This window comes from Gossypium raimondii, chromosome 2 (assembly GCF_025698545.1).
Source record: "Gossypium raimondii isolate GPD5lz chromosome 2, ASM2569854v1, whole genome shotgun sequence".
Classification (NCBI taxonomy): domain Eukaryota; kingdom Viridiplantae; phylum Streptophyta; class Magnoliopsida; order Malvales; family Malvaceae; genus Gossypium; species Gossypium raimondii.
In genome coordinates, this window is record NC_068566.1 from 10,438,912 (window position 1) to 10,448,977 (window position 10,066).

The following is a 10,066-nucleotide window of genomic DNA, read 5'->3' on the forward strand; positions in this document are numbered from 1 at the left end:
TTTGTACTTGTTGTGAATTAATAGTAAATATGAACTGTAGTGAGGTCCTAAATAATTCGGTTGAGTTTGGTTTTAGTTGAAATTGGTTAAATTGCGAGTTTGGACTTAAGGACTAAATTGCATAAAATAAAATATTGGGGGTAATTTTGTAAAAATGTGTAAAAGAACTTAATTGCATAAAATGAGTTGATTTTGTTGTTAGAATTAGTTAATTGAATGAAATTATTATTCTAGATCAAGAATGAGTTGAAAATTAAGGAAAAGAGAAACTTACAGAATAGTTCCTATACCTTCGTTATTGCTGCAGTTTAGTCTAGTAGGTTTGTTCAGTTTAATTTTAATATAGTTTAAATATATGTGACATGAATTTAATTATTGAGTGTTGAATAATGTATTAATGCTTGTAATTGAGAATAGAAGTAATGAATCGTTATAACATTGTGTACTGATGAAATATCCTGAGCCACGTGAACGTAGGATAGAGTACGATTGACATGCCAATAGGTTATTCTGCGTGCGGTACGGGATTGGTATGAGATGTGATGACGATTTCTGTATATCTTCTATTCACTGAATATACCGAGGTCTTGCATTTGTTGTGGACTATTGTGTTATATTACAGTGTTTTTCTGGTGTGTTATGGGGGAGGATGTTAGCCTACGGGATAGGCACTTAGTGCCGAGGTGTGTTATCGGTTGGATTGGCTCATATGACTGGTTGGTGTGTTCTAGATGGTTAATCGTGTACTCATATATGTATATCGTTCATCGGGCAATGTTTTATTGATCATTGAATGTTATTGAAATATGGAAATTGATTTGCATTGTTGTTCGAGTATTACTCACCTATTGTGAACTGTGAATGATAGGAACTCTATTTACTAATCTTGTTAATTGAATTATTAGGTTTAATTCGGTAAGCTTTATCATTTAATCAACGAACTTGCTAAGCTTCATAAAAGCTTACTCGTGTTATTTGTCTTTTCTTTATAGATTACGTTTTGTCGAAATCGGTTGGTCGGATCAAGTTGAAAAATCACACTATCCAATGATCTTTTGGTAGATTTTGAATTACATTTGGCTCATATGGCATGTAATAGGAGCATTTGATTATGTTTGTAAAGGTTCCTAAGTACTTGTAATGTGTGTTTGTGTGTATTTGATGTTATGATATGAGTAATTAAATAAGGTATGCATTGTTTAATGCCAAGTTTAAGCATAAGTGGGCAAGCATGAAATGGTAAGTTTGACATGATTTAGGTATGGTACGTTTCGATTGAAAGTAATTTGTTTTGTGTGTGTGATGTGGCTTGTATAATGTAACTAAGGTGGTGAAATGCTAAGTGATTGAATTGTGGTGTCATCATTGACACATTGGTTAGACTTCCAGTTGATGGTTTGGCATGTTTTGAGTTTTATTGAAAGCTCTTTAAAGTCTTTAGAACACGTGCTATTAAATATGTTTAGGTACTTAAGCAATTGGATGTGAAATGGGCAAGTTTTGGGTCATTTTTGGGAACACACGGCTCTAGACATGGGTTGTCACACGGTTGTGTGTTACACACGGGTAACCTACAAGGGCGTGTGCCTCGAACGTGTTAGGTGCACGATTCACAAAGGATGACACACGACCTGCGACATGATCGTGTGACCCAAGTCGGTGAGTTACACGGGCGAACAGACGGGCAGACACACGGGCGAGTACACGGGTGTGTGGAGTAGTTACACAGGCATGTGGATAGCCACACAACCATGTTTGGAGCACATAGTCTGGGTTTTATCACACGGCCGTGTGACCCTTGTATTGAAAATTTTTAGTGTTTCCCTATACTTTCTAATTTATTTTGAATTTGTCCCTAATTATTTCTAAACTATTTTTGGGGCCTCGTAGGCTTGATTTTAGGGCCCGTAAATGTATGTTCTACCTCAATTTGAATTATTTATGAAACTGTTAATTAATTTGGTAAACTTGATATTATTTGTTATTGAATGCTCTGAGTTGTATGGTAATACTCCGTAACCCTGATCAGAGACAGATACGGGTTATGAGTGTTACATGTTGGGTACATGAATTGTGTATGGCTTGACTTTACTAGCAATAGTGGATTTCATAGCTCAATTAAAGTGTTAATGATATCATCTCATTGGAATTGTGTAGATTAATAAATATGGAACGTGGCCAAGAGTTGCTTGTTCTCAAACGAGCAATTTATCACAGTCATTTGTTGATAGTGATCATATTAATCATTAAGAAGACACAATGGTGACAATGAGATAAAATAGGACTGTATTGAATGAACATATTTAACTTAAAGAAATCAAGGATATCATATTTGGGTAACACACACATGATGAGATCGTTGGACAAAACAGTTGGATGAATTGCTTTCGTAAAGAGTATACAATAAAGAGTTTTCAATCATGGTACTTCTTGTAGACTGACTCCATGATTAAGTAATTGCGAATTATCAGACCGATGCTTCTAAACATAATTGTAATTACTAAAGCCTAATTGTATATGTTCGATTGGTCCATCCGCTAGCTCAACAAAAGCTCGATCGGACTACATATGAATAAGAAGAAAATTCTACGACTTTAGAAATAATTTAATTGAGTCGGTTTATTCGATGTGGAATAAATTAGGTGGTCGAGAGAATTGTTCAACTAGAGAATTTGATTAAAGAATTTTCTTGAAAAATTAATTTGGAAAATCTAAGTGATTTTTGGGAAAATTAATTTTGATCAAGTAAAATTAAATTAATCAAATTAATTAAAATTAATGTGATATTTTTGGAAATTAAATTTCAAGTCAGACAATTGGTCCAATGGGTAATTCAACTTGAGAATTGGACCTAAGATCGTAAATTGGGCCCGAGAGCCCAAAACCGAGACCAAGACCCAAAAACTAGTTGAACCAGGCTTGGTATGTGAAACTGAACTGACGGTCCAACTGTTGGCTAGACTAGATCAGTCGGGTCGTCATTGACTCGGATTGAACTGACAATAACCGAACTGGCTTGGGGTGCTGTAAAGGTGTCGTATCTGCATCACGGGACACGGCGGTGACGACTTGTAACGACGGTGTTCCAGTGGTCAACGGTGGTTGGTCTTCGGTGGTTGAGTAGTGAATGAGTTATACTCATACTAGGACTCTACTAGTAAATTTGATTTCAAATTATCTATTCCAAAAATAATAATATTTTAATAATTTAATATCAAATTTAATTTAATACTTATTTTAATAGTATTTTATTAATTAATATTGAAGTGATTATCTTAGTATTAAATTTAATTTAATATTTATCTTGTAGATAAACATTTTACTATTTTAATAAGATTTAATATTAAAGTGATTAAGTTTAATTATAATTGAACTCTCTAAACTCTCCCTATATAAAGAGAGCATTGGGTCATTCTTTGACACACACTTGAGTTCAAGAGAAAGTTGTAAAGAAAAAAATTCTCTGAAGATATTATTTCAGCAAATTTCTAGAGGTATTTTTCTGATTTACAACTTGAACCAAAATTTTAGAGAAATTATGAAATTACCTTACTGGTAATTTTTGTGAAAAATTTTCTGATTCAAAGTGAGCCCACACTCGACAGACGTGGAGGATAAGGAAAAAGACTACTCGGTCGAAGTGATCATCTTAGACAAATAAAAAAGGTATAATTTTGATTAAGTGTTTATTACTTTAAATATTACAACCAAGCTCTTGTTTTGAAAAAAAATTAAAACTGTATTTTCCCTAAATTTATTTTCCGCTACGTTTTTCAAACTCGTTTTTTCCAACAGTTCTGCCTCCCACGATTGAAATCTAAGGTCGAGATGGATGAGTTTCTTCCCATTGATGATTCCGGGATATCATAATGGGAACTTTCTAACAAAATGGTTGGACTATTGACATTTTCAACTGTTCTGGCCTCTTGAATAGGAGGAGATGTTGACAACTGAATGCCTTCATTTGGCCTTGAAAATTCTACATATAACTCGAGAAACAGTGATCCATTGTTGATGTGCGTCTGCACCATCACCTCCAAGCCCCTAGCACCTTTGATATCAAATGCGTCATATCTCATGGGATTGACCGAAGCACAAAACCGATACTTAATAGACGATACTCTCATTTGGTTGGATCCGATAATTTTTCGCCTCATTCTTTTCAGAAGTTCTAGAAACTCTTTGTTCTGGTTAAAAGCCAGCCACATTGTATTCTTCAATAAAAAAAGCACGTCATTCTCGGTGTCATGGACCTCACCGTCGTAATAAATAATATCATTAATTCGTTCACTCAATTTTAACCAAATTATCTGTCGAGAGAAGTTCGAAACAAAAACATTATGCAAAAAATATAATCTTTTAAATAAATATTAACACAAAAAATCAATGCTTATGCTTACTTTTTATACAAATAGTATCGTTGCTCCAACTTCTGCCTTCCCCGCGAACTTCTATTTTTCTAAACTTCTTCAAATTTTATTTCCTCGGCTTATGCCACTGGAGACTGAAATATGTTACATTTATAGCCTAAAGGATAACCTCTTATTTAATTTTGAAAAAATTCTCCGGATACTAGGGGATTGAAATTTTTAGAGAAAAAACGCTCCAAGCAAGATGCACTATTAGCAGAAGTACTGAAAGCACGTCTAGCTGGATGCATTTTCAGTACTTTGCTGACAGTGCGTCCTGCTTGGAGCATTTTTTCTCTACAAATTTCAACCCCCACTATCCGAGACAATTTTTCAGGTATTTCGGGATTCTCGAGATATTTTTCAAAACCCATCTTGTCAAAAATAATATACTAATAAGTATTTAAAACTAGTTTTGCTTCCAAACTAAGTACTTCAAGTTTCAATTTTAATCGATTTGCAAAATAAAATTTGAATATACGATTGGTGTAAATATGAATATTTTAAATATCGAAATCAATAATTACAATTATTATGTTAAAATTTTATCAATTTAAAACCTAAAACCCTAAACCTTAAAACCCTAAAAACTAAAACCCTAATATAACAGAGGAAAAACGCTCTAAAAACTATCATTAATCATTCTATAACACTTCTAAACATTTTAAGACTTAATATATGTCAAAATAGCATTCAAAAACTTCTTATAACACTTATTTATATCCATCTAAGGAAGATTATCTCAAGGTACAAAATGATATGAGGCATGCATGACATAGTTTTAGAACTACTTAGTTAATTTACAAAAAAATTCATATGGTTCTAATCCTATGTACATGCCATTCTATTACTAAAATTTAAGTTCTATACACTTCAATCCTTGGTTGATGATGAGATGCGGATGGCCACTTCAAAAGATGTCTTCAAAGCAGTCTTTACCTACACGTTCAAAACAACACGTTAAGCTCGAGAAAGCTTAGTAAGTATTCAAGAATTCATATATTACCTTTGAATTCAATTAGCTAATTCTATGAATAAATAAATATTATTAACATGAATACAAGTATTAAACCAAAGATAAAAATACATGGTAACAACTAGGTTAACTAACACATTTTCACTTACCATACTTTCATCATTCACTTATCATTTATATACCACTCACATTACCCCTTGCAGACTTGAGTGAACAAGAAGGATATACAGAATGTACTCATAGTGTACACGAGCGCATAAGTGCTAGATTATCACGAACACTAATAGTGTTAGAAAACAAGTACGGAAGTGCTAAATTCATGAGCTTGCTAAGGAATTCCTAATAGCATGCCATCTATATCCCAAAAGTTCAAACTTGTCTACAAGAACTTTAACATTATTATAAATCCAATATTCATCACAAGCAAAAATCAAGTTTTCATAATTTCTTAGCGACACATAACTTTCAAAAATTTTACAATTTAACCATTTTCTCCACACATATAATCACATTAACAATAACCACATACATTTACCACTTCCTTGAATTATTCACATATTTATTCAGTTACAAATACTCAAATACATGAAATTAACATTTATGTTAGCATATAAATTTCAAAACCTAATTAAGTAATAAGAATTCTAAAGTACTTAGTATTCTTACTTAGGCTATGTTTTCTTCAATATTTACCTATTTTTCCCTCTTGTCTACACTCATTCCATCTTCTTCCTTGTCTTTCTCTTCATTTCATAGCAATTCCATAAAACATGAGAAATCATTATAATTATTTCATAACATTTTCATCCTCAAAAATTGTAATAAACATGATACTACTATTAAATCATGAAAATCTTACCTTAAAACCTTAGTTTCTCACATTATCTAAAATTTCCCTCTCTTCAAACATGAACACTCCACTTCTAGCTTAAAAACTAAGCTTGTTAGGCTATGGTAACTTGATTTAGATAAGGTTTCTATGGAAATTTGATGATTTCAAGCTTGGAATGGCCTTTAATGATGAAGAGGGACTAGATTGTAAAAGAAAGAAAAGTTTTTATCCCTAATTGTTGGTGATGTGAAAGAGATAAAGAAGAAGATGTAGGATATTCTCCATCTTTCCTTTAAAATATCACCATTATAATAATAAAATATAATAATAACAATAACAATAATAATAAAATATAAAATAAAATATTATAACTTATTCATAAAAATCTATCCATAATAATTATCTGTTAGCTCTTGATAAAATTATTCTCCATGTCCTCACACATTTCACCACTAATTCAAGTTAATCATTTCTTTGACCCTAACACTTAGTAAAATCTTACAATTTAGTCTATACTCGGATTAATATTTCTCAATACATCTATCTTTTAAATTTTCTCTAGTTTCCTACTACCTTCTCCACTAACACTTATAAATCACATTTTATTTATTCTAAAAAGTTCGACTTGTAATTGCTCAAAATAATAATATTATGATCGATGGGTTTTCGAGGATATTACATTTGTCCCCTCTTTAAAAAAAAAACTCATCCTCGAAATTCTACCTGATTCAAACAACTGTGGATGTTGTTGTCTCATTACTTCTTCACTTTCCCAAGTAGCTTCCTCCATATTTTGATGTCTTTAGAGTACCTTTACCAAAGGAATGTACTTATTCCTAAGCTCATCAACTTCTCAAGTAAGAACCTTGATTGGTTCTTCCTCATATGTCATGTTTGGTTGAACCTCAATAGCTTCTAGTGTAATAATATGCGATGGATCTGATATATACCTCCTTAACATAAAAATATGAAAAATATTTTGGATTCTTGTCAACTCTTATGGTAATGCTAACCAATAAACTATTGGTCCAACATGCTCCAAAATATCATTTGGTCCAATAAACCTTGGACTTAACTTTCCTGTCTTTGGAGAACCTTTTTCCAAGGCGATACTTTCAGAAATACCTTATCTCTCACATTATACTAAATGTCTTTTATTTTACGATTTGCATAAGACTTCTATCTATCAGAAGCTGAATTTAAACAGTATCTAATAAAATTAACCTGTTCTTTAGTTTCTTTGATCAAATCTGAACCCACTAATTTGATGTGATTAAAGAACTCATTAATAATTATAATCGTTGTCACCGTGACTTGAGTTTCAGCTTTTTCTCCACCATCACAGTCAACCCCCCATGAAAGTCCTCTTGCCCCCACCTCTTACACAAGTTTTGGACAATGAGGTTAAGTATACTACTTTGATGGAGAAAAAAATAAGTTGATAATACTGGTGAGCCCCTTTTTTTTCCCCTATGATTATGATTTCAAACTTATGTATGAGGTTTATAAAGTATCCTCTTCTGGTGGGATGAAACTTGCAACCCGTCACCGTATAACCACTTTCAACTGGGGGACCGAGTTATACTTGAACCTGTTGATTTGCCATGATCTAAGCTATTATTTGCATCCCTTTTCACTAACTTTATCATGTTTAATAAGCTAAATCAAGACATTTTAGTAATTATTTCTATTTTTATCATTTGATTCAGTAAATTATGTTTTTCTATAGTTTTTATAATATTTTTATATCTAAATAAGGTTATGTGGTTATGTAGGATGGATCCGGAGCTAAAAGTGCATATTCAGGCTGAAATTGATGCCAATGTCGCGACACCAAGACACCATTGTCGCGACACTAAGGATCGAAGCAAAAACAAAATCCTAGGACGAATAGAACTCCAATATCGCGACACCGGACACCGAAATTGGGTGTTGTAACACCGACTTCTGCGCATCCCAAAAATTCTTGCGCGCGACGACTACGATTTTTAGGGCAGTTAATGGTATTTTCCAACTTAAAACCCCAATTATCATTATAAATGAAGGGGCACTTTAGTCTTTTGAATTTTTCCTATATAAAGAAAATTATAACCAGATTCGAGAGGGGATGGAACACAATTTATTGTTTAGATTTCAAATTTTCTTTCGTTATTAGTTTTTACTTAGTTATTTTTTTGTTCACTTAATCGGAAGATCCTATTCCCAAGTGAGACTATCGCGAGTGGAGAATGTTTCAGAAACACACTTCTACATCAATTAATCAATGAGCATTATCTATTTCTTCTTTTATTCTATTATTTATATTTCTTTCTTTAACTCTGTTAATTGAATGTTTGTGTAAATATTAGAATAAATTTGTGCTTTATAAATATCTTGCATGATTTAATTGTTTAATTTGATTAATTGATTAAGTAAATAATTATCTAAATTTGGGTATTTGTTCAAGAGACTTAGTATACTAGGATTGATGACCCTAGTAGAATATTTAGATAGGTGAGACCGAAATAGTATTCGTGTACCTAGGTGAGACCGAAAGGATATCTTAGGTGGTAATCCATAGTGAAGATGAGACAGAAAGGGTATTCCTAACTAAGGGTGGTAAGTACTTAATTAAAGGTAATTATTGTTTTAGTTAATAATTAGGTAACAGAATTGGGTAGTAAGTACTAATAGTAGCTCGCGTAGTTGAAACTAGGAATAGGAGAAGCCAATAACTTAACTTAGGTTTAGTTTTAGTTAATTAATTTTATTATTTTTATTTTAGTTTAATTTAATTAGTTAATTATTATTGTTTTCAATTCACATTACTAATTAGTGAGTTAATTAGATTAGTAATTATTTTCAGTAATTAACTTAATCATAATTTTCTTCAAATAGCAATCCCTTGGATACGATCCTCGAAATACTTACCAAGTGTTTCGTTGTAAACTAATTATATTATAATTTGATTTTTTCGTTTGCAAATATTGCACTTAACTTTATATATTTTATTTGCATGATTTATACCCTCAACGTTCGCACGTCGAGAGGCAGTCACCCGTGACCGTGTAACCACCGCCAACTAGGAGCCTTAGTTACACTTCAACCCGTGATCGTATAACCATTGTGAACTGGGAGCCCAAGTTGCAATGTGACATCTTCTAAGATGATGATGCACTCCCTACACGGCACATGAAATGTGTGGGTCTCCGAGCGTCGTCGCATCACCGTGAACTCAAACATACCTTAAAACTATCACGATTTCTCCCTAAAACACAAATACAAATAAATATTTCTCCCCAAATTACCAACACCCAACAAAAAAAAATTTTGAAAGGAAGAAAACGTGTCCTGTGGAAGCGTTTTTTGTTTGTCTATCTAAAATCGGCCTATATCTCTAAATTTGGGAAGAAAATGTCTAAATCCCTAATTAACTTTAAAAAACAACCTTTTTTTATCTAACTTCCCTTTATATCCTCTATTCTATTTTTTTTCTTTTCTTTTTTAGCTATTAGGAATGCTAATAAATTTTAAGGTAAACAACAAAAATTGTCACTTTTGTTTGCCTCAGATTATATTTTAGTCATTTATGTTTGAAATGCTACATTTTAGTCCCTTATGTTATTGTTTTGTTACGGAGTGGTCACTCTAAATTTAAACTCTGTTACCTCCCTAACGGCGGTCCTACGTGGCAGTCCAATGGGTTTTAAATGCCAACTTGGATGTCCTACGTGGTAGTCCAAATTAAATTTATTTAATTAAAAACCTATTTTCATCCCAACAACTGGATATCCAAGTTGTCATTTAAAACCCATTTGGACTATCATGTAGGACTGCCGTTAGGGAGGTAATGGAGTTTAATGTAGAGTG